At 39.0% G+C, this 25556-nt stretch overlaps 1 protein-coding gene across 2 annotated transcripts in view; it reads right to left on the reverse strand.

Annotated features, from left to right (window-relative positions):
• Window positions 1-15878, reverse strand: part of kank3 (KN motif and ankyrin repeat domains 3) — a 38794-nt gene extending 22916 nt beyond the window's left edge. Inside the window, exon 1 of one of the 2 annotated variants that reach the window (XM_050055132.1) lies at window positions 15805-15878. The gene's annotated coding sequence lies outside the window, so the exon portion shown is untranslated. The remainder of the gene's footprint in view (window positions 1-15804) is intronic. The other variant, XM_050055133.1, reaches the window with a different exon arrangement.
• Between the last annotated feature and the right edge of the window lie 9678 nt (window positions 15879-25556).

The raw sequence follows: 25556 nt of genomic DNA on the forward strand, positions 1-25556 counted from the left end.
ACTTGATCTGGAGGTTTAATACCAAGCGACACAGGAAATGTCAGTAACGTGCAGGAAAACGAAGCATGTACGACTACACAAGTGTGGTAAATTTGAATCCATGAACTGTGAAAGATGTTTAGATCATGTTAGATTGTATGAGTGTTCATGTTCTTTATTGTGTGTGCAGATCTCAACAGTCAACTTCAGTGAGCATAGTTCCATTATCCCTGATAGAAATTAATACTAAAATGAGACCAAAGTGGATCAGACTTCAAGCTTTTGGGATAGTTGGGATACAACAAGCAGAAGTAGAAGTAACACACACCTTATGTCTATAAAAATAACTTCAATTCGTACTTAAGTGAGCAAAAACATTTCCTAAAAATGTCAAACACAGAACACTGTTGTTGGTACAGTTTTTCCCCCTCGGCTTCAGTAGGAACATGTGACGAGTGGAGAAGTACCACGAGCGGAGCAGAGAACATCGAGCTGTCCTGCATTAAAGAAGAGGAAATGTCGTGCTGGTTCGAGGCTTTGGAGCCATGTTCTGAAACGGTGACCTCATTCCCACCGCCACCACCACCACCACCCTTTTTCCCCAAGAAGAGAAGTCAATCTGACAGACGAGGAGGGAGTGAAAGCCGACATCCTCTCTCGGTGACAGCAACTTGTACCGTTCTGCTGCTTTACATGAGAAAAAAGCCATTCAGAATTCCGCACACACAAACACACACATGCACACACATAGCAACAGAGACACAGAGCACAAATACAGGCCTCCACCCTGTATGACACACCAGGATTAATTTACATGTGAGGAGATTCACTGATTTCATTTTCAGTTTGACACAAAAGTCAAATCTTATCCTGAAACTAACCACTGTTCATTTTTTGGATGAATAATGGATATAATCATTCCAGCTGCTGATCTGAACTGTATTTAACCAAAGTAAATTGAATATTGGGTATTTAACTGTTTTTTGGTCAAAACAAGCATTTTTCTGACAATTCATAAACTAAACCAATCAAATATAAGAAATATTCAATTCAAATCGACAACAAAACTTATCATCAGTTGCAGCCATAAACAATTTACTGATAATAATAGCATCTAATTTCTTTAATTTAACTGTAATGCTTTTTGTTCCCTTAATCCAGTCTCACCTGACGATCCATTTAGTAGCAGTTCTGGAGATTTTGAACCTGACCCATGACCTTGACCTTCATCAGCAGAAGAGCAGCTACTAGATGGACTGTTGAGTTGGAATATTCCATTTGATCAAGAACAAACTCTGAACCTCGACTTTGAAGCCAACACGGACAAGAAGTGGTCAGAAAAATGGAAATGGGAACATCTGTGATTCCTCAGCTGCTGACAAAAATCATGTGATGTGATCAAACACTGCAGAACAGCTCCTAAATAGACGCTGATGTCAGAATGTTCTGCAGCTGCCGTGTCCAAAATCAAGCATGAAGTCTGAAGCTCGACTTATTTGTTGCTTTCTGAAACAGGAAACATCTTGACGCAAATGTGTGTTTTAAAAATCTTAAACTCTCATCCCAGATCATCCTAAACTTAAATCTAACCACTAATCCTGAACTTTATCTTCTGTAGGAGGTTTGTTACATGTCTTTATCCTTGTGAGGACATTTAGGCCTAACATACATTGAACACAAGCAAACACATACACACACATGAGGGCCTCTCTGCTGCTGGGATAAATCTGCAGTTTCCTGAAGGGAAGCCCACTACTCCCCTAATAAATCCCCCCTCATCACCACACACACACATAACCCCTCCGTGCCCCTGTGGGAGACCTCCCATTGTCTCCCAGTAGGAACTGGTGGGGGGAGGGAGGAGGGGTTCTGCCAGGAAACCCATCAGGCCGTCCTGAAAGCTGCTTCCTGAAGGCAGCAGGAAAACACCGGCGAGAAGACAAGCAAAAGCTGAGAGCTGAACAAATAGAGCCAGTGTGACACGAACACACACACACACACAAACACACACACACACTGCGGCATCCTGCAGCCAACAACAGCACGCAGGCCGACATCACATGATGCATCACATGGAGGTTAGATAACATGTTATCACTTTTGGCTGAGGACTCAAGTGTTTGTGTCACACAATAACACGCGCTCACCTCTCGCTATACATACAGTACACAAACACACACACACACACAGCGTTCTGCCACTTCCTGTCTGCCATCTCTCAACATATAGATGCACACTGAGTCTACATCTGTAGTATGAAATGTGCTATATAAATCAACTTGGCATAAATCACACGCTGACGCCACGTCCCTAACATCTTGTGTGTCCTGCTGTATCCAGATAAAAAAGAAAATCAATTTTTTTTCCACAATCAGGTTGACTTCAAACATCACATGCGTCCTGCCTCCCCTCCCTCTTCCTTCCAGATTCTCCAGCAAACACAATCAGGCACATTCAGCCTCCACAATGAGGCTTTATGCCCATTTGGTGGCAATGCTGTTTTCAAGAAGTTTTGTGAGGCCTCCTTGTTTTCTCCTCAACCACTAGACCCCCCTCTACACTCCCTGCCTTTTCCCCGACTGTGTCCAGGTTCAAAATGTCACATAATGAATTCAATAAAGTCGCCGGGGAAGTCGAAGACATGACGAGAGAGTGAACTTGAGCAGAGAGCTGAAGGCTCCCACAGTGGATCTGAAGATGCTGAGAAGCAGCTGCTCTGACTTTAAGTGTTCACATGAAGCATCTCATGGAGGATAAAGGGAGGCGACTGTGAATGAATGCTGACATCCACTGATTTAATACTGCGCCTCCTTCTATGTCAGATCTAATTTGATGTATAACATGATGAAAGAGTTGCAATCTTTTTCTACTTTAATTGGTGATTTTCATAATTGCATTTCATTTCACTTTAATTCATTCAGTCTAACATGTCAGCCTGTTTCTTTTTGTTTTGCCATCACCAGCACTGTCACTGTCAAATGTGCAGATTTAAGAGTTGTTATTTTCTGTGATTGTTGCTCCAACTGGCTGAAACAGCTGGTTTTCTGACTATAATTCAGATCTATTTGGATCACAGAGCAGATCAGAGATGTGGGCAGGGATTCAGAGGTCTGGGACCAGGCTTTGATCACTTATGTTTCCCCAAAAAACTCTTTCAACGTCAACATGTGTTTAGACCAGGTCTAATTTTGACACCCAATTTGGGATGTTTCTGGTCTGTAGCAACAGCCTCACTGCACTTTAATTTGGTCGACTAAATCTCAGGACATATTTGACTAAGATTCATTTTAATTTTGTAACTTTTAGGCATTTTGGTCAAATAATCGACATGCAGAAAACTATCAATCACCTGCAAGCAAATGTGGCCAATGACAGCAGTGTCAGCTCAGGCTACCTCAACTCCTACAGCACACCTGAAGCTTTGTCCATTTCATGTTCTATGTTTATTGATTGAACTTGAAGGATAGGTTTTGAGTCTGTGTTAATACAATACTCACCATACTGTATGTACATTGAAATGGGTATTGATTGCTTAAATAGTCCTTATTCTGAGTAAAACATGTTCCAATTTGAGGCTTCAGCAGTCTGAATTTGTCAAATCATGTCGGTATCCTCCAAAGCTGCAGTCTTTTTAGAACAGAAATTTGACTGTGTGTTCCTGTCTCTCACTGCAGCTCAGCAAAGAAGCACAAAGTTTCAAATTAACGCTATAAAAGGAAAGAAACTTTGGAAATGTCCTACAAAAATGACTTACAATTAGAGTCTCTTAGTCAGTTTCTGCATCTGCCGGTAAAATTGTGGGTTTTGATCCAGTTAGGTTTCAAACATGGATGACCACAGAACCAAAAGATCTGAGTGGACATGAATGAATTGTGGGGATGGCAACATTGAGTGTCTCTCTCTGGAAATATAATGCTGTTAGCATTGGTTTGCAGCCTAGAGAGCTGCCACTTAGTCAGCTGAGACTGAGGCGGTCCCATGGCTGAAGGCTGGCTGCCCCTCCCTGAAACAAAGCAGCGCTCACAAATCGAGTTTTCCCCAATTAGCCAGTTTCCAGCTCTGATGTCACGTTGCATTTTGGACCAAACGCACCTTGTTTTCCCTCCATGGTGAGATAAACACTCCAGGCCTGTTTCCCCAAACATTAGACTGAAGCTTTGTAGAGGCTGCTTTTTAAATGCATACTTAGTTTTCCATCTGAACTGCACAAATTTGTCTTTTTCTCTCATTTCCTTTCTTTCTCTAATAATTTCAGGTCTTTGTGTTTTCTAGCCAAGCCAATAACTCAAATAAACCAGCTTTAAGCATCTCTAAAAGCCTCTCTGAGTTGACCTACATATCAGGTCCACAGATTTGTGTTTAAGACTCTGACCCATTTGTCTCTTTCACAACAGTAGCAACTGGAGCCTCCAGATGTTTGATTCTCGTAACTGCAGCACAGCACCAGATGTCAGCAGCTTTCTGCCCAGAAACAACTGAAATATGTGTCCGTTATCGTGCTGTTTCCTCCACCGGTGAAAATTATACCAGTTCAGCATCTCTTTGATGGAGAGTGTCGGGGTAATGACAAGGCACTGGATGAATGTAGGTCTTTGAAATGTTTCACAAAAGCTCCTGCGAACACACCTTCATCACCATGGAGCTGCTCCTGTGGAAAGTACATGTTTGTGGGCTTTAATTCAGTTTTCCATCAAGCACTGATTCAGTTAGCTTGTCAGTTTCAGGCCGCTCATTACTCCTGAGAGGCGATCTGATGTCCGCTGGGCATTACATAACTTAATTAAACATATCGATGCCATGCAGTCGATGCAGAGACCATCTGCAGAGTGATGTCATCTGAACTGCAAAGGGGACTCCATTCACTGAATTTGGCTTTAACTCACTCTTCTTCTTTTGCTCTTTTTTGGTCATTTATTACACTTATTCTGTGCTTAAAAAAAAACCTCCTTGTTTTTGCCGTTTTATTGATCTGTTTCTTTCCCAGTACGTTTTTGCCACTTTCTAATTAGACTTTTTTTTTCTAAGTTAAATCATTTACTAATGCTTCACATATGAGTTATAAGCAGTGACAACCAACTTTTAGACATGGTTTCCTAAAACTTATTCTAATAAACGGCATATAACTGCTCTGTAAAAGGAGAATTAAATTATTTATTGACCATTAAAACCTTTATAAAGAATGCCCTATTAGAAAGTGAAACCTGTATTTTTAGTCTTTATGATTTTACAAAATGACTGATATTCATAAAAAATACAAAACAAAGAGAAAGACATACAGTTAAAGCTCAGAGAGGCAGTTTCATTTTGGCGTCATTTGGCAAAAATCTTATAATAAACTTTGAGCACGTTGTTATTCAAGTGGACTGAGAGAAAACTAGACCTCTGCACCTCCTCTTCACTGTTTTCAGAAAGCTTCTAGGCCCAGACACACCAAAGCAACTTCAGAGAACTAGCGGTGACGAAAGCCCCCTGCTGCATCGCTTCACGTTACCTGTATCTCGATCTAAAAGTTGCACATGAACATACCGCAAAGACTACAGCTGACGGCCTACCAGTACGTTATGTTCTGCGCCTGCACCAACAGGGTCCGGGGTTGCCGATTAAACATGCTAAATCAGTGGAAAAAAGGCCGTCTAGCACCAACAAAGGCCACGGACGCTCACTGACAGTCCAACATTGACTGACGTCAGACAGTCACCTTGGTATGTCATGGCCTTAAAAGAGAATCCAACAAACGAAATAAAAAATGTTGATATCAGCAAAAAGTTTCAGAGATGGACAGAGAATGCTGTTAATAGTTCACAGCAAACAGCTGCAGCTTCATGTTCAAGTGTAGCTAACATTAGCTGGAACAATGAATCACAGTGTGTCATCCACTTCACTCCCCGCCACTACATACCACCTCGCCAGGAGACGGACACCGAATCACTAACTGCAGCAACATGATTCCAGCCAGCGCAAACCCAAGCTCTGGGTGACTGTACAGCCCTGACTCCCTACTGGATCAGCAAACGTTCTGTTGCTGCCATTACACAGGTTAAACTCAGCACTGCCACTGGACATTAGCCAGCTGTGACACCCAGCGCTGGGGAGTTTGTGCTGGCCGAATTCAAGCTAATACAGCTGCCTACTGATGGTCTGTCTCCTAAGCTGCTGCAAGCTCTACTACCGGGGAAGTAGTCCACAGCGGTGTGGGGCAGTGGGATGGCTAACGTTAGCTTGTTTATTCTTGTCTAATCTGTGGTCTGATAAACAATAAACTGTTGGGAAGGGCTTGGGACAGAGGAGGGAGAAAGTTGGGCTACAGGCTGCATTTTCAAATTATGCTAATTTTGTTTTAGCTTTGTTTTGTTTTGTTGGCCTTTTACAGATTTCTGCCAACCCCAGCTTTACATAACAGTTTAAAAGAAAAAGAGAGACAAACGGGAATATCAGAAAGAATAAAATTAGGATATAAAAGATTGTTTTCATCTTGCAGTGGAGACTCAATGTGTCAAGCCTTTTTACTGTATATATAACTTCATAGGGCAGAGGTGCTTTTTCAGAGTGCTACAACATCTGTTCCACTATGAGCCAGTGAACAGAGGTGATCTCTGAGCTGCCACACCAGTCTAAAACTGGAGTTCGAGGCCTCACTCTCACTTTACCCTCACAGACATCACTCTCACTTTGCCCTCAGAGACATCACATTCAAAATCTCGAGACGGCGTCAGAGAAAGTCTGACTTCAACCACAGACTCAAACGTCCCTCTCTTCAGTAGCACACAAAAACTTTTATTGTTTGATCCAAAAATGAAAATTGGATTCAAAATGTTTGTGGCGTTGCAGCAACAAGCGGGAAGTGTTTCCAAAAGCAGTCGCGGTTTGGTTCTTCCACAGAGAGAAGTGGTCAGTTCTGGCAGAGCGAGAATCTGACCTCTTCGGTGCTCGAGCCACAAGAGTCAAACCAGTCTGCCACTATCACCATTTCACCAGCCAAAAAGTCTCTTAGGGTCAAATATCACAACCTGTAATTTACGATCAGTGTCTGGTAGACTCAACAAATTCACCAGATGAACCAAAATGCAGCAGTGACTGGTTAGTTTGGCGTTTTCCCACCCTGATGTTTGTGCACACAGTTTGATTATTGCCTCTTTCCCAAGTACTTGAGTTAAGGTGGGTATTTTTAGCCCTGTGTTTTCTCATTCAGGGTTTCTCAGGCAGCAGAGATAGCAGAGGGAGGAGCATCTGAGTGGACCACAGTGGTAGAGGCTTACCGTCTATCCTATAATCCTGTATTTTTGTCTCTGTATGCTCTTTATAGTTTTCTATTTTTATATGTATGCTTATTTCTGTTTTATAATACACCACTTATTGTTTACGTCTTTTACTTTATCTATTTACCTGTAAATTAATGTCTTTGTGCTGCTGCAATTACAGAGTTACCTTGCTGGGGATCAGTAAAGGTTTACCTTATCTTTCTTATCAGTGGTCCTGTTTTGTTTTCCTGTTTAGTTTTCCTGTTTATTTCATAAGAAAGGCATGACTGGTTGTTACTTTATGTTCAGTAATTTGCAACAATTTAAAAGATTAATCTGGTGATACGTTTTTTTTCTTTATGTAAACAAATCCTATGAAAAGACTAGGAATGATAATGATTTATTGACAACCGAATAAATGGTCATTAAGACACTGGACAATGAAGCAGGCAAAGTGAGGCATTCTTCCGTTATATTGGATGTCTTTCATATGTCTAAGCCTCTATATCTTTATATGATTCATAAGTAATGCAATGTTTTCAGAGAATAAGCGCTATGTATCTGTGAGCTTTGATTGAGTAGAAAAGCACCTTGGTATTGTTTGGTATAAGCCGTTTTTTTTTGTTTTTACTTAATCACGATTAATCAATTGATTGTTTATGTTACCAATGATTGATCAGGGACAGTGCATACAATTTGAAGCACTAGAAAAGACTAAATCCAACAATGAATTGATCCCAATAAAGAAGTCTTTGTAGCCGAAACCTGTGCCATACAGCTCCACTGTTGCTCTGGGTGACATGTTCCTTCATTATGATGAACTCTGGCACTGAGGTTTATTTTGGGTGCCACACAAACACCGTCCTGCTGCTGTAAACACTCTTGAGCAAGAAATGTGTGTTTATCTGTGGCTGAAAATAGTCCCAGACAAATGCACTCTTTACTCCTGTTTGAATAGAGTTAGCTAAAAACTACAGTGCCCAGCTGTTTTAGGAAATGATTTACCCCAGGATTCCTGTGGATCCTCAAAAAGTGTTTTAATAATCTAAAAATAAGGCCTTGATTGGTATAAAAGTGATTAAAATTCATCTTTAAAGTCTTAAAAATGCTGAAACATGGGAAGTCAGATTTTATACATCTTTTTTTCTAATGCTGCACTTCAAAATCTCAAAATAATTAGTAATATCTGTCTTTTTTAATCTTTTGAAATAATTTACCAAATGCCTCTCACATTAACGTCGCACAGAACACGATAGCGGAACCAAAAACAAAAACACTCAGAGCAGAGGATCCACTATCAACTAGCTAGCTGTCTCTGAACCCTGGATAACACAGATTAGTGCAAATCAACAAAAACTGGCTACATAAGCAAGATTTTGTCCCATGGCTGGAACTAGTACAAGGTGATGCATGCGAGGCTTGGTGTATTTTATGTAAAATGGTTTTCAAATTCAGCACTATGGGAATCAAGGTAGTGGAACCCAAACACAGACACAAATCACCAAGTCATGTTTTACATTACTATGAAATTTGGGCAAAATAATCCCTAACCCTAAGTAACTGATGTCAGTTCATGTTTTGTTTGTTTTTTATTCAATTTTGGTTGTACTAAAATTGGTCTTTAATAATTTCGAGTGGCATCAAGATAGTCTTTATAAGTCTAAAATCTAACCTAAAACATATGACATATTTGGGACCTGTTTTTTGAAGATTTTTTCAGTAGGAAGAACCAGTGGGGTTTGGGACAGACAGGAAATGGAAGTCAGGAAGCCACTGGTTTGACAATAACTAAAGAATTCCTGCGGCCTTTTCATTAAGTAACTTTTAATTCTTTCCTAAACTGTTCATGATGTTCCACTGCTTCAGAGTCTGAGATAAGAAGTCTGGAGCCTCAGGCAAGAGCTGACTGTGGATCCATTCAGAGAGACGACCTTTGGCTAATTTCCAATCAGTAAATGAATCTACAGAACACAGGGGTGGTCTGTTATATTCAGGTCACAACGTAGGTATTTAATCATCTGGAGACGTACATCTTTTTCTCACCCTTATAAACTCATAACTCTCAGATATACTGAATATGATCCTGAGATGCTTATATGACTTTTTAAACATCATGATCACAAGTTTTCTCAAACGATCAAACACTATTTTCTCATGATCACAACTGAAATGTCTTTATTTTCCAAGATAATTGAGTTTTTCTGAGATACAGTGTGACTTTCTCATTTCACTAAAGAGTTTGTCTCAGTCTAAAAGCTGGACAGAGTTCAATAAATGCTAAAAGAAGAGATCACAGCTGACAGAATTTATACACAAGGCCACGAGAAAAGACTTTATGATAAAGTTAATCAGACGACTAAAGTCAACATTATCAAATTAAGTTAAATTTCTGAAAAACCATGAGTCTGCCATCTCAAGATGACTTTAAACATGTTGGACATCTCGAGATCACAATTACATTCAAACTCAATCTGCAGGGGAAAAAAAACACTTAAATTGTTTTTGTGGGCTTCATAAACCATGATCTCGAGACTAACAGGGCAAATAAAATTATGAGAAACTCCTATGAATATCCAAGCGTCTACCAGACACAAAACAAGTGCCTTTGTTTCACGATTAAATGTTTGTCTACTTCCTGTTTATTACATTCTGCTTCATACAGTTGTCTTGTTTTGCAATTGCTCTTTAATTCTTGTCCAGCTTGAAACCAACTCTGGAGCCACTGCAATTGTACTGCTACAAAAAAAAATACATTTTAAATAAAACACTTCCTTTTTCTACCTGGTAAAACTAAAACTAAATGTGGGAAACAGGCAGCTGCTTTTCTCAAACGCACTGAACTTCTGAAGAGCTTTTCCTTCTTTCAAGGACAATTTGGAAAGCCACTCCAATCAGTGGATCTGGCATGAAGCTGAAAGTGGTAATTTCCATTTTCAAAGCCTGAATGCCTGCTAATTATGATGAAAACCTGCAGCTATCAGGTTCCAGGCAGCCCTGGCACTTAAAACTAACTGCTGCCTTGGAAGATGAAAAAAAGCTTGAACTTTAAAAACCTAAACAAACTACGGTGACTTTCACAGAGAAGAGAAATCATGTTTTAACTCTCCTGGAATTATTATTGTGATTTTAAATCAGTGGATATCAGCATTAACAACAAATAAAAAACAGGCTCAAGATTACTCCTTTAACTGATGAATAACTGATCAATGGCAGGAGATGTATTCACGACAGCAATAGACAAAATATTCCATTTAAAAGTAAACATAATGTAAAACTAGAATCACCGCCTCGTGGTTGCGTACCTCCACCAGCCAGTCAAATTACAGTTACAGTTTACATCCATGTCTGTCCAAACCCCGTATGTAGCCAATACAGTCGACAATGCTTTACATATGTTGCTGAAAAGTAGCTACAAATTCTAAAACATGGATGCTTCACACACATCTTCCTGACAGCACAGAAGATCTATACAATCAGCACAGTTTCAAGATGGACACCCAAGATTAGTGTCACCAATTCAGGACTTGACCAAATGTCTCCTCTTCTGTTCCTGAGATATGACGTTTAATAATGGCCACAAAAGTGTTTTTGCAGGACATTATGATGTCACAGTGAAGCTGACCTTTGACCTTTTGGATATAACACATCATCACTTCATTATTTTTTGCAGCTAGACATTTGTGAGAAATTTTGTCATAAGTATCATAAGAATACTTGAGTTATGGTAAAAAAAAAAAAAAAAAAAAAACATGTTTTATGTGGTCACAGTGACCTTTGACCTTTGACAACCAAACTTTAATCAAGTCATCGTTGAGTCCAAGTGGACGTTTTTGCCAAATCTGAAGAAATTTCTTCAGTGTGTTCTCGAGATATCATGTTCACGAGAATGGGACAGATGGACGAACGGACAACCCAGAAAACGAAGTTGAATCTTTAGCAATGAATCATAAACTTATCATGTGTTTTCTGTATAAAATATTAATGTGAAATGTAACTAATGTGGTGGAGTAAAATAACAATATTTGCCTGAGATGTAGTGAAGAATAAAGTAGAAAAAAATGGAATTACTCAGGGAAAGTAAAAGCACCTCAAACTGCACATAATTACAGTGCTTCAGTAAGTGTATCGAGTTACTTGGAAACAGTGGAGGTGTCAGCGGAGAAGACTTGAGCAGTGTCATCCAGCAAAATGCTGCGTTGGCAAATCAAGACATCAAAGTGTGCATTCCTGGTGTATTACTTTGTAACAGCAACACTGTATTTCTACAGTTTGCTTTGAGACTATTGAAACAAAAAGATAAAGCTGTTGCCTCTCCAGACTTGTAAAATCCAGTGTCACAGTGCTACAATCCTCTGCGCTTTGTCTGGGCGTCTGACGAGACTTTTGAGGCTTTAATCTGTTACTCAAACTGTTTCATTGTCTCGCTTGTATCTGAAACAACCACCTACGTCTGAATGTCCATATAAAGCTGCACTCAGACATTCAACTCATTTGTATTTCAGATGGATGCAACAAGAAGCTGCTTGAAAACTTTGACATTCAACACAAAAGGAATCCAGTGAGGTGACGTCAGGGAACTCATGTTTAACAATCTGGTTTGTTTGCAAAGAACAAAGAGGAAACAGGAAGAGGTTGTGAGCACCATGATTCAAAAATCAAAATCTGAAGAATTCTCAAAGGCTGCAGAAGCAACCAGAGGTCTGTCCGCCCTCAGCAAGAGTTACTGTTCACAGTAAAGGAGACAATAATCCAGACACAATCCAAATCAAATAACACAGGCAGTTAGTCAACTATAAATGTAAACACGGACGCTGAATAAGACTGTAAAAACTGCGTGTTCACACAGCGGCGATTAACTCCCAACACAAGGGTTCTTTTCAGTTGCAAACCTACCAGATCACCTGTGGAGAAAACGACAGTTTTGTTTACGTCGTAGTCATCTTAACGCCAGTAAGTCCAGCTTTCTCTTTGCTCATCATATCACTGCAGTGCACAGTCTGGAGGGAGGCGCTAAAATTAAAACCACTTGTAATGGAGCTAAAAATACGACAGCATGCATGTTATCAGGCTCATGAGTGTGAGCACACACCCAAATTTAATTCAGTTTGATTTAATAAACTGTCCTGTCTGTTGTAAGGTGTAAACAAGGTGAGAACACATGAACTATGAACACGTGTGTGTGTGTGTATAAAAGAATTAATAACAGGACCAAGGGAGGAAATATCAAGAGTATCAGAGTGTAACACTGACCTCCTGACACCTCCAACTAAACTTACAGTGAATCTATTTTTGAGGCGACAGCAGTAAGTCAAACCCCAGAGTCCCGTTGCAGGAAGACAGATTCCCCCGAGACAGCGTCAGAAAGTTGTCAAGAGATTATCACTAATTTAAAGGACAAGTTTCTGTTTACTCATCCCTGTACAGCAGATTGTCCCGTGGTTATCAATCTGGGAAAGTGCTTTGCCTTAGTTATATTTCAAAAACAACAACCTTAATCTAAAAGTGACAAGATAAGAAGACAGCAGCCATTTAACACGGCGTATCAAGCACAAAGTTCTGTTTCACTTTACCAGTTGAAGTTCAACAAAAAGGCCACCACATCCTGACATTCCTCACTTAGATAAACAAACATTTATTGTTTCTCTTCAGCCTTTTGTCCAGTCGGTGTGTAACAAGTTGTTAACGTTTATTCCCAAACCAGACAATAGACCCCCCCTTTATCTGTGGTTAACTATCAAATCATTTACTAATAAACAATAAAAGATAAACATAAACAGGAGCAGATATCATCACCATCATCATCATCAAATTGGACGCTCTTAATTTGTAATCAAAATCATATGTGCAGCTTCCTTTAAACAAACACAATCTATTTTCTTAGTTAAGATTTTAAATAATGCCGCTTGATGCTTAGGGCGTGTGTTGTGTGTTACAGTATGTGCAATACTGTGATGTGTTGTATGTCTTTAATATCTTTTTATGACGTACGCTTTTCATTTCTTCTGGACTATTATTGTAAGGCAGCAATACTTGTGCAACTCCTGAGTCCAAGACAAATTTCCCTACAGGGACAGTGAAGGTTATCGCATCGCATCACATTGAATCGTATCGCATCGTATCAAATCGCATCACATCGTATCGCATCATATCGAATCATATCCTATCTTATTTATGTAAGCACAGCCACCAGAAAGAGCAATGATACCGGAAAATTCAGCAAAATTCCAGCTTTCAATTACATTTTTTGTTTTTGAAAAATCCAACACCAGTATTTTTTAAATTATTTTTGTTCTCCAGTATCTGTGCAGGGCAACAACAGTATGGTTAAAGTTCAGAGAAAGATGATGGATATGGAGAGTAAACTATGGTTAACCCTGCAATAACTGATTTGTTTGGGCCAATTGGAGCAGCAGGAAAAAGCTGCCGACATATTATTAACATAACATCATTTCAGCCGATATGTTGAACATCCAGCAGTGATGGAGCAACATTATCATTCATTTAAAGGTTGTGTTTGTGTCACCTGATGAACGTAAGTCCAGTATGCACTCTGTTTTAGCTCCATTTTTGGTCTCCAACCACTCCTGAATGAATTATCTGTCTTTTTAGCTGCTAAATGCTCCGTTATGTTCACCAGCTAGTCTCGAACTGCGTCTGTCTGCTGTTTGCTGCTGAGCAGGTTGTGTACAAAGGGTTTTCAGAGCTTTTTCAGCTGCCTGCTTCGGCCGAAAACAAAGCCGAGAGAGCGGAGAGCGAACCAAAACAGTAAAGTTGCAGCCAGACAGCAAAACGAGTGAAACTCAGTATAAATGTCCGTAAATATGAGCAGAGCTGCAGATTCAGGTGATAATTCTCTATGTGCTCATCACTACAAGCGACAACTTGCACATCAGTCATTACTTATGTTTTTATTATAAAAAAAATAAGATTATAGCAGCTTGTGTATGGAGAGCGAAACAGAATGTTGTGCTCACGTCATCAGGATGGTCTCACCAGACTTGAAAGATACTAGATACAGATTTAAAAAACAGCAGACAGTGAAGTGCACACCACTTCCTGCGTCTCCTCTTGCAGCAGATGACATTATTACTGTTTATTAGCCTGATATTTTTAAATCAGCCGCCCTCAGTTCCAGCAACACAAGCAACAAGCCGCCCTCAGATCATCTCACACTGTCAAAGCTCGTCAGTCTGTCACGTTAAATGTATTCTCGGAGTCTTTAATTAAACTTTTGATTTTCTGCGTCTTCCCAGAATCCCGTTCCACAACCCGAGGGGACGGGAGTGACCATCTTGTGCTCAGATGTTTCTGCCTCTTCTTTGGTGCATTTCCTCCTGTGTTAAAGCTTTTTGATACTTATGGACTGTTTAAAAATCATGTTTTGAATTCTTGATATGACCGACTCAACATCCAACACCACAGAGTAAAAACTCTGTTCTGGAAACCGAGGAGACGGAGATGATGCACTGTGTAATAACAGAGCAGCTGAGAGCGGGAAGGGGGGGGTCAACACTTCTGACAATAGCAGAGGTGGAGGGGGGGATTTCCATCCCATGATACAGCCTCACCCACAACACTAGCTCAGATAGGCTATTTCTTCTATCAGTGCCATATCTACCAGCAAACAAACAAACTTGATTTACCAAACACTTTCCAAAACAGAAGTGCCTTACAGGAGAAAGAAAAGGGGAGAGAGGAGGATAAAAGAGCCAGAGAACAAGCTGAATGATGTGTTCAAAGCACAAAAATAAAACAGGGTATGAAATCGAGAGGGAGCCAAAGAAAACAGAGAGGGGGTTTAAGATGCTTTTTAAAGACTTGCACTGATTTGTGGAGCAACAACAGCAAAAGCATGATCACGAAAAGCACAATACTGTGTTCAAATCTGCTTTATAGATCAATATCTGTGGTTATAGATTACAAAGGTTTATCACTATGTCTATCTGTTGAGAATATCTGCATCTAAAATGATCAGGCTGATCACAATAACTGTTTACTCCTAGACTATAACACCACAAAACACCAGCTTTAAGAAAGTAAAGTTACATTTTGAGTACAAAAAAGTAACTTTGGTTGGGGGATTACTTAAAATGTTATATATTAGAGAGACTTGCAAGTAAAATAAACACTTGATATTAAAGATATGTCTCAGGAAACCCATAACAAATTGATCTAAAGTGCCAAAGAGTTACAGTCACTTTTAGGGCTATAAAACCCATAAATAGACATGCATCACTGTAAAGATAGAAACTAAAAGTCTATATTAAGATATTAAAGGATTTTGGTGACATTCATGTAAGTTAAAAACAATATAACGCACAGTAAGATAATAAACATACAAGTGTAAGACACTAAAAGTCCTAAACATGAGCATCAACAACACACATTTCCTGCAGCTTTTCTTTTCTGCAAAGACATTAAACATTAGTTTGTGATCTATAGTTCACCATAAAACTTTGATGCAGCTAATAACTAAAATACACGCAGAGTGAATCGTTTAGTTGTTTGTTCACAGAGTCGATCAGTCGGGCTAATCGATATGTATCAGTTTCATGTGTGTTAATCGATCCCTCTGGCTGTGTCTTACCTTCTGGCTTCTCTCCGTCCAGCCTCAATGAGACTTGTCATGACTTTCGGAGAAGGTAAGAAAAGTTTGGGAGGAGAACGTGAAAAAAAAAACTCTGCCACTCTCACTGATGTCAAGTTATATAACATTAAAAGGGGATTTCCGGGTAAGGTTTTCAAAATAAAAGCCCAAAGTCTGAAGTTTTCGTTGATTCCTGCTGGATCCCTGTTGTGGTTAAGTGATTTATATGGATTTTGGCTATCTACTGTTTTATCTAACATAATGGTGATTACACTATCTAAAAACTGGGTAAAAGTCGTAAAAGTCAAACATATATCAACCAAATTATTATTTTATTACAGGCTATATGTATTATTATAGAAAACAATTAAAATACAATTTGAAATAAAAGGACAGAGGCCTATTTGTCACATGTGGTTTTGAGGATGTTTGACTATGACTTATGTTGTGTTTTTTTATGTTTCTGTGGTCTTAAAAAGATCAGCTGCAGTTAAAAGGTTAATGTGGCCCCTGTAACTAAATAAACCCACGTCGTTATTTTTTCTTTTGTTTTTATTTTATTTTTTCTTTTATTTCATTTTTTGCTGTGTTCTTAACAATTCTTTAACAATTGTTGGTACCTCTCACAAGTTGGCCTATAAAGGAAATTTATTTTACTTTAATTTAGCCTATTCAAGCAGCCTACATGTGGCCATACAAGTGTTCTTTTTTCCTCTATGACACTGTAAACTAATCATTATGTAGACCCTATATCTTTCTTCATATACAAGTGGCCATTCTCCAAACATCACACAGTGATTTGTTGTTGTTGTTTATTTCACTGCCTAGCAGCAACTTTAGTTTTTATTTATTTTACTACAATACAAAAAATAATCTTTTTGTAACCAGATTTTGTTCAACAGTTTGCATATGGTGATACAGTAACACAGTTTCATGTTTTTATTTTTCAGAAATATTAGCCCTTTACCCCCCAACCCCACCCCACAACAATCTCCTCCCAGCTCATCATAAACGCAAAGTAATGAGAAATGAAAAAAATGATTGAATAACATGCATAAACACAAAGTAGGTGTGTACCTTATTTAAAAACATAGATGGAGAAATAAATGAAATAATAAAGAAATATTAATAAAATAAAAGATAAAAGTCAGCTGGTGATACTCAAGATCAACATGTCAGCCCAACCTTGTCTGCCCTCACAAAATCACAATCCAAAATGTATGTACCCACCCTGTTCCATCTCCAAGTACAGTAGTCACTGTGTGCATATACTTTATACCCCAAAACAATCAACACTTGTCTTTCTCTGGCCATACTCTAATCTAATGTGATAGATTGCATTGTTTTGAAGTTGGATATAAAAATAATCTTTTCCATAAATGCTAATCTTGCCTGCCCTGTCACCCACTTATGATGCATTTCCATTATTATAAGAAGATGCGACAACAAGAAGCAGACATGACATTATTTTCATACTGGAGTTATAAAGTTGTCTGGATTATAGGAGCAATTAAAAAATACATGTACACCACATATCACAGCATGCACTGAAGAATAGCGTGATTAAGGGAAAAAAATAGGCTAAAACATGCTTTGTTCTTTAAATGTTATAATGTAATAGAACTTATAGGCTGTTAAAGGCCAAGACCACAATGGTAACTGCACAACAAGACAGTTTGGAAGGCTGAATGTAAAGTATTTTGTTCCTTGTTTAAACCAAAGACTACATTTTAGCCTTTCAAGTTACCCAGTCTGTGCTTTTATGTTGAAAGCATAATCACGTATTTCCTGTTTAGCTGTTGATGTTGACGCAGCTTTCTTGTATTTACCGCTGACTGCAGCTTGAAGGAATCAATGACAGGCAGCTCGATCCTCCAATGAGGAGGGAGATCCAGAGTAAGTGCGCGGTGACGCAAGAAGGGCGGGACTTGTTTGTCATTTTGGTCAAATGGCGCCAAATAATACATTACGTCGTGTTTTCCAGGATTTACATCAGAATAATAACAAACTGTTTGGCCCATTTACCTTCTTATAAATCCTGTTTTCTTATATATTTTTAATCAGCACGGAGTTTGTCTTATTATAATGTGATTCTACTGGTTTATTTTTATCAAAGACAACCTGCGCTCTTATGTACATATATAGTTTGTAGATTTTTTTTTACAGCCGGTTGGTCACAGTTAGAGGAAAAAAAACTATAGTTAATATGTAAATAAACAGCTTGGCCTTCCATAATAAAGCCTCATAAACTGCATTATCCCCTGTTCAGCAGCTGAGGACGCTGTTGGCTTTCAGAAGGCAGTCAGAGGATGTCTGTACCTGAAACCAACTTCACACTTGACAACAAATTACTGTCTAACAGTGCAGGAAAATAGACTTACTAAACAGACCACAGTTTGGAGGTAGTTTTACTTTAGTTGAATATTTAAATCTTATGCTACTTTATACTTTGACTTTGCAACATTTCAGTGGGAACTATTGTACTACATTTATCTGACAGCTGGAGCCTATAATCAATTTATAAAATATAGATAGATAGATAGATAGATAGATAGATAGATAGATACTTTAAGTACATTTTGCTGTTCATACTTTTGTACTAGTGAAATCTTGAATTTAAAACATTAACAGACTCTTTAAAGAGCGGCATTGCAACTTTTACTTCATTAGAAGATTTGAGTATTGCTTCCACCAATGAGTTCTGTTACATACAGTAGGTAAATGTCATCAAAATGCTTTTGAATTAGAAATCTAAATCTGATCTATCACAATAACTGAACAATATAACTGTATGACTGCTGCTGTAAAGTTCAACTGAGCATCTGGTTTGCATCTGTCACTCTGGGAAACAACATAAACTATCAGAGAAACAGGGATGTTTTTATTTAGTTATAGTTTCCACTGCCTTCAGTTGAGGCTGTTTCACTTTTCTTTTAAAGGCATTTAATGAGGCTCAAGTTCAGTTCACATCTTTCAGCTTACTGAATAATAATATTTCTTTAGATTTAAAGGATTTAGTAAGCCTATGTGCGTCTTATATTTGTTTGGAGTGGGAGTAAATATGGGGTTCATGTTGAGTATCAAAGTTCATTCTTGGTTTTGGAAACAGTTTGACTGAAATAGAAATTATCTGAACACTTGCTGGCTTTTTCCTGAGCTTTTAACTGGATCACATGTTTTTCCTCACTGTCTTCCTCAGGTAATGGATGTTTGAATAAGAGGCCATTCACATCTAATGTCAAAGACCACCTTTGAACAGAAACATGGGTTATAATACCTGTTATCAGATGACAAAAGCTAAATTCATACAAAAAATGTGGTTGAAAGTTCATGGAAAAAACATATATTAAGTGGACCCTGGGGTTTCTGTTTTTTCAGTCAGAGTAAGGTAAAATGAGGTTACATTAGAACACGTTATCACATGACTGAAAGCTTCACAAAAGGCTTGTAAATGAACCTTGAGTTAAAAAAAATGTCTAATTGTCACAAAATGTCTTCAACTCATGCTGGATTTTACAGATTAACCGTTTAAAATACATATAATAAAATCTCTCCAACACTCTTGCAGCTGTTTATATCTTTCTTCGAGCAGCAGGGAAAACTGATTTGTGTGAATCTGAGTAATGAGGAACAGCAGCAGTGATGATGTTTTTATCCTGCTGTCACAAAAGAAGAAATGTTAATAGATTGATTGGCAGGTCGCAACGACCAGGCAGGACAAAAAAAAACGATCAACTTGACACAAGATGCCTGCGGCGCGTGCAGTTTTTCCAGGTGGCCTTTTACCTCTTACCATTGTGTAAAATTCACCTCAAACACCTCTCTAAGGCTCACTTAAAGTATATTAAAAGCTGTTCTTTTTCCATTTTTTTTGTAGGCTACATCTGAATGCATGGTCTCATTTGAAAGGTAACTCTGAAGTTTTTTTTTCCCAACAGTTAGAATCACTGTAAGTGCCTCTGTCATTGAGTTATACCAGTTTCAACACACTAAAAAAAAAAAAAAAAAATTTAATCATTTATTTTCTTGAAAAAAAGACAGTGATGGCAGATGACTAGAACTGGGAGGTATTAGCTGGACAACACAATGGAGCCATATTATAAAGCCATATTGTCCAAGTTCACAGTAGATAATATCACAGAAAATAAACATTATAGATACGTTTTGTCAAGGCGCTTTTCAAAAAAAGAGGGTAAAATGATGAACCAAATGTGTGGATATGAGGAAAAAACAAGTCAACAAATACAGAAATGTCTATTTAGGAACTCACTGTATGTAAAACACTTCTATAAAACCTTAATTGATAAGAACAACAGAGGAGCCAATTGTTAGTTTTCAGTGTACATATAACTGTCTATGGTGCCAGTAACCTGTTCAAAACTGCACTCAAGGTCAGGAGAGTCAATGACTACAAGACCCATAAGTCACCAGGCCAATTGCTGGCTATTGATCGGCTCCATGACCTGAGAAGTGAGGCCCCTTCTTTTCAACACAGGCTCTCGTTGGCTATTGTGGCCTATAAGGGAGGGGATATAAGCTCTCTATTGGGTCAACTCAGGTGTCAACCAAAAGGTCAGAGTTCAATTGACATTTTGATACTGAGTTCTCTGGAATATTAACATGCAAACATGAGTTGTTGGGTACAGTAAGAAGAGGAATATGAATATATGAAATGATGCAGCAGTCTGTAGATATCTATGGATGCAATAAAATTAACTAAATATTTTGCTGGTTTTAGATTGTCTTGACCTTTGTGAGTGTATGAGGGCCGTTTCTGTTGGGTTATTGCTCTGTGGATTATGGTAAGGCATAATATAACTGTTAGTTTGTTTGTCTGACAGAAGTGTTTATTGTACCTGCCGTGGTAGCTATATCTTGCTTCAATTGAACCGTAAGGTGTGTAGTTTTCTATTGATAGGTCATATGAGTAAACCACTTAAACACAGCTGTTGCTTACATATCATACCATAATCATCTAATAAACCGTATGAGGGCTTGTGGGCGACCTGTTGGATTGTTTCTAGCACAACAAAAAGTGGTTGTTTATCATCGAGACGTCGCTGTGTTTCCAGCCGGGATTGTGCCACCAAAACCAGGTATTTTCTAACTATAACCAAGTGGATTTTGTGTCGAAACCTTATCACATATTAACCACAGCATTGTTGAAACATAAGTTTTGAACGTACCCGCTACATAATAACGTACAAATGTAACCTATCCATGAACTGCAAAAGTAGCCAAAAGCAATGTTCAAAAAGTCAGCTACAGTTTTCAGGTCACTTTAAAATATTTAATCTCCCTTCCTGGTGTAATTGCTGGTGTCAAGATGTCCGCCCACTGACTGTACTCCTACAGTGACCGTGAACAACGTGACGAGTTGTTGTGTTCTGATGGACGGTACAGATGGAGGAAGCTGCAGTTAGTTGAGACATTTTACGGCTTGTCTTTCCTGCAGGTCAGCCTGACCTCCAGTCCAGAAGGTCACGCTCACTCACAGCAAATTAAGCAGACCCAAGAGACACGAACACACCCTCATCCTCCCACAGCTTATTTTACTGCTGTCAGCTAAAATCCTGACGGCTGCAAACTTATCTGAAACCTGACAGTAAATTGCAAAAATAAGTGAACATGAGAAATACATCAACATATTATGCATTATTATCAAAGAACAATTTGTGTTGAGAGTAATTCCTTATAGCCTACGATTTAGTTTTCCCTTTTCTTCCTTCTGTCAGTGCTACTTCTGTATACTTTGTTCTGCTTTATTGCCTAATTCTCTGTCTTTTATTCTAATGTATGACATTTGAATATTTGTTTATATTTTTTCTGTTTGTTTAGATCAAAAGAGGCCACAGCTGCATTTCATTGTGCTAATCCTGTATTGCACAATCACAATAAAGCTGAACCATGGACCTCAAAGAGTTAATTCATCATTGTACCAAATAATTAACTAACATAACAAGAACTATTAGTCAGACTTTTTAAGCTTTCCACTTATCGCCCCTATTAGTGACACTACTTTATCTCACTCAGGCTGTTTTGGTAAGAAACCACTAACATATGTTGTAAAGTTATTGTTCTGCAACATTACCACAGATCAGACACAAGACGACACTAATCTAAGGCCTCCACCCTAAAGTGTTCTCTCCTTATCATAACGTTATAAACTTTATAGGCGATAAACATCATTTTTCTTCCAAATTCAACCAAAGGGAGGTGAACACCCAGTTTATCTCACCAGAAGAAAATATGGGCGGCTGCCATGATGGAGAACTGGCACCGTCACTCTCAGTGTGAGTCATTACTTCCATGAGCGAGATGGTTTTTATTCAACAGTGAAACATGGACAAAGCCAGGAAACAATCACAGTGGCTGCTCCGTGCAAACTCCTCACAGCATGTATGACCAGTGTAGAAAAATGGAAGGTGCTCACAGATCTTCCTGAACGAGCAACATTTAGATTATTAAATTGGAAATTACAGTCACAGTATGTTTCTGTACTTGAGCTACAATGGAGCCGAAGGAGAACGATCAATTCATGGAAGATAGATGTTATTTGGATGCTCAATATGGGAGATTAGAGCATTAATAGATGCTTTTTGGCCACTAGGGGCGCAGCAGCATCACCTCATGAAGTCAGTATGGTCACAGAAGTCTAAATACTAATTAAAGTCCAGGTAAAGAAAATATAAAGAAATAAATACGTGTAGTGAGTTTGTCAAACCATAGAAAATGTGTTATTAACCACCAAGCAAAATTTGAGTTAATGAAAAAAAAAACGCCTAGTATATAATATTAGGTTTCAAAATCATGAAAAAATGAGCAGAATTCTCAGCTCTGAGTTGCTGCTGAAGCTGAAACAAAGATTGAGCCGCTGTCTGTGAGGCGTTAGGAGCTAAGCTAGTAGCACAGTAACTTATATGACCCGCAAGCCGAAAAACAAGCTGCAGCGCAACTTCAGACTCTCGTTAGCAGCTAACCCAGTGGCACACTCAAGTCTATGGAAGAACAGCACACGCCCTCTGAACCACTGAACAAGAACCACTCCCCAGCTATAGCCTCTTGTTCATTAGCTAACAGCTAATGTAAGCACAAAGCACACACCCACAGCAGTGAGCAGCAGCTGTCTGCAGGCCAGGGTGCCAATTCAGGCTGATAGACTGAAAGGTATTGTGAAATTTCAATTAGTAGCCTGGGCTATTATTTGCTTAAATCGCTGCACTCAACAGGCCATTCATTTGATGTAGCTCTGATAGACAGTGCATCAGAGAGAAAGAGAGTTACGGCACTCAGCATACCAACACTTTATCCTGTTAAAACAATATTCACAACTTGGATTAATTTTTATGAAAAACTCCTTTAAATTCTTTTGATCTGAGGACCCTTATGGACTAAAGGAATATGAATAACTTACAGGGTAATTGAGGAATGGACACATAATTTGAGGTAGCCAACAACCTGCTTTTCTACATCTGAAAAACTTGAATTAAAAACATTGAACTGCTTGGCAACCAGACCAGGCATCTAATTGAGACAGGCCTTTATTTGTAAAAAAGTGTGTAGCCACACCAGGCTAGTTAAGGGACTGGGCTATTAATTGCAGTTATGTTAGTGATGGCTGCTTTGCTTGTGCTCATATGATTGTTGCATATCACAGAGATGTTTATTTATGTATTTATCAGACTGACAGAACTCAGAGAGCTTGTGGAGCATAACGAACTCGCCTCTCACACGTAGGGGCTGCATAAAATGACACTGATGCTATGTGCTGCACTCTAACACTGGTAGTTATGTACTATCTATATAGCATAGGAGAAGTTGTGATAAGGATGGCTTCAGTGCGTCATCGAGCATGCTTTTAGCCCCGCCTAAAAAATCCTGGACACAGAAATGGTGAAAACAGTTTAACAGTGCAGTACTACAGTTCCGAGTCTTTGCATGTGTTTTCAACAAGTATTTTTTAACATGGATAATGTGTTTAGAAAGAGATCACTAATTTTGCTTGACCCACAGTTTAAAAAGACAGAGAGCAACATTAGTTTTAGTTTTAAGTTGTGTTTCTGGCCACATAACCACCTCTACTTTGATCTCCTATAACTCTTGAGGGAAATTTTCATACAGCAGCAGCAGCATACAGTTGGTTCATCAGAGCAATTCACTAAAGCTTCATTCCACCAAGCACTTACACATTGGAACGATTATTTTCGCATTTCCATTGTCAAAAGTTGTGGATGGTACAGAACTCTTCCATACCATCCCATTTTTTCATCACCCCTCTGCTGAGGTACCTAGCACACTGATTGATACTTAAAGCTGGAGCTAGAAACACTGCAGTCTGTTGATCGGTCATGAGAGTATCATCACTCTTGCCCGTCAAGGCCGCAATGCACAAACCCACTAATTTTAAATATCCCACTGATTGCAACAGAGACTGTAAACACTCCAGTCTGTTCTTTTTTGTTCTGAAAACAAAACGTAACCCCGTTAATAATGTAAATGTTCCTCTGCATTGCCCGAGAAGAGGAAATACAGTAAATTCCGCCAGTACGTCCTCTGCATCATACATCCCCGGAGGATCTCAATGCTGATTGGCTATTACAGTTCCGATTTTTCAACTCTTGGGAATAAGCGTATGGCGCGAAATTGTGCTACTTGCTTCATTCATGCCGCTTAATTTGCATCATTCGCTTCGCATCCATCATGCTGCTAGGTGGGCATTCTCGTCTAATCATGTCTTTACATGAACTTCACATGTAATTCACTTGCACGAATTCTTTTATTCGTGCTCAGTGTGAACACAACATTACAGGGAGTCTGTACCAAGGAGCAGCGTAAAAGTGAAGCATGTGCTCTCTGCAGCAAAATCAGGGGGCCGAAATATCCCCAGAGGAATACTGCACACTATCCACTTTGTTGTGCCCTGTTCACCAAAAGTGTTTGGTGAAAACATGGCTTAAAAACAGCTGCCAGCAAGTGAACCAAAACAGTAGAGCTGCAGGTAGTAAAACCAAAACAGTGAGTTAAAGATGCTACAAACATCTGTAAAGCTGGGGCGCCTGTAGCTCAGTGGCTAGAGCAGGTGTTCCATAGACTCTGTCCTTACCACAGCGGCCTTGGGCTCGATCTCAACCACGCCATCACCTCCATTCTCCTCCCTCACAAGTCTGTCCTGTCTAACAGAAAGGTAATAGCCAAAATAAAAAATCTTAGAAGTTGCTGACACTTTATACATAATGTGCCATCGCACTGATCCATCAAACAAAAAAAAAAGATTGGTGCAGCTGCAGCTTTAAATAGCAAAGTTTACAGATTTTAGAGTTATTGCCTGTTGTAATAAAACACAGATAATTAACTGGTTTTAGTTATATTTCTTATAAAACACAGTACCTGATCTTTAAACTAAACCCAGACAAACAATTATTTATTGTGCTGGTTTTTCCTTGTAAAGTCAGTGTGGAGAACAGGGTGCCTCGTCCTCTGACTATTTACAGTACTCTCTGCTCCCAGGTGACACCTTCACCTTTTATTTGTGTGTCTTTGACCCTTCACCTCCTTCACTCTGTCATGGTCACTCTGTAGAGACCTCTATACACAGTGAGTGACCGCAGAGGAAAACAGAGTTGGAGGCCAAACACCAGCAGCTCTTTATCAGAACAAAAACTCATTTCCCCACCTAGCTGCCCGTGGTACTGACAGGATGGAGATAGGAGGAGGATACCTGTCCGTCCTGTCACCATGAATCAAAGTCCAGA

This window comes from Epinephelus moara, chromosome 10, assembly GCF_006386435.1.
Source record: "Epinephelus moara isolate mb chromosome 10, YSFRI_EMoa_1.0, whole genome shotgun sequence".
NCBI lineage: Eukaryota > Metazoa > Chordata > Actinopteri > Perciformes > Serranidae > Epinephelus > Epinephelus moara.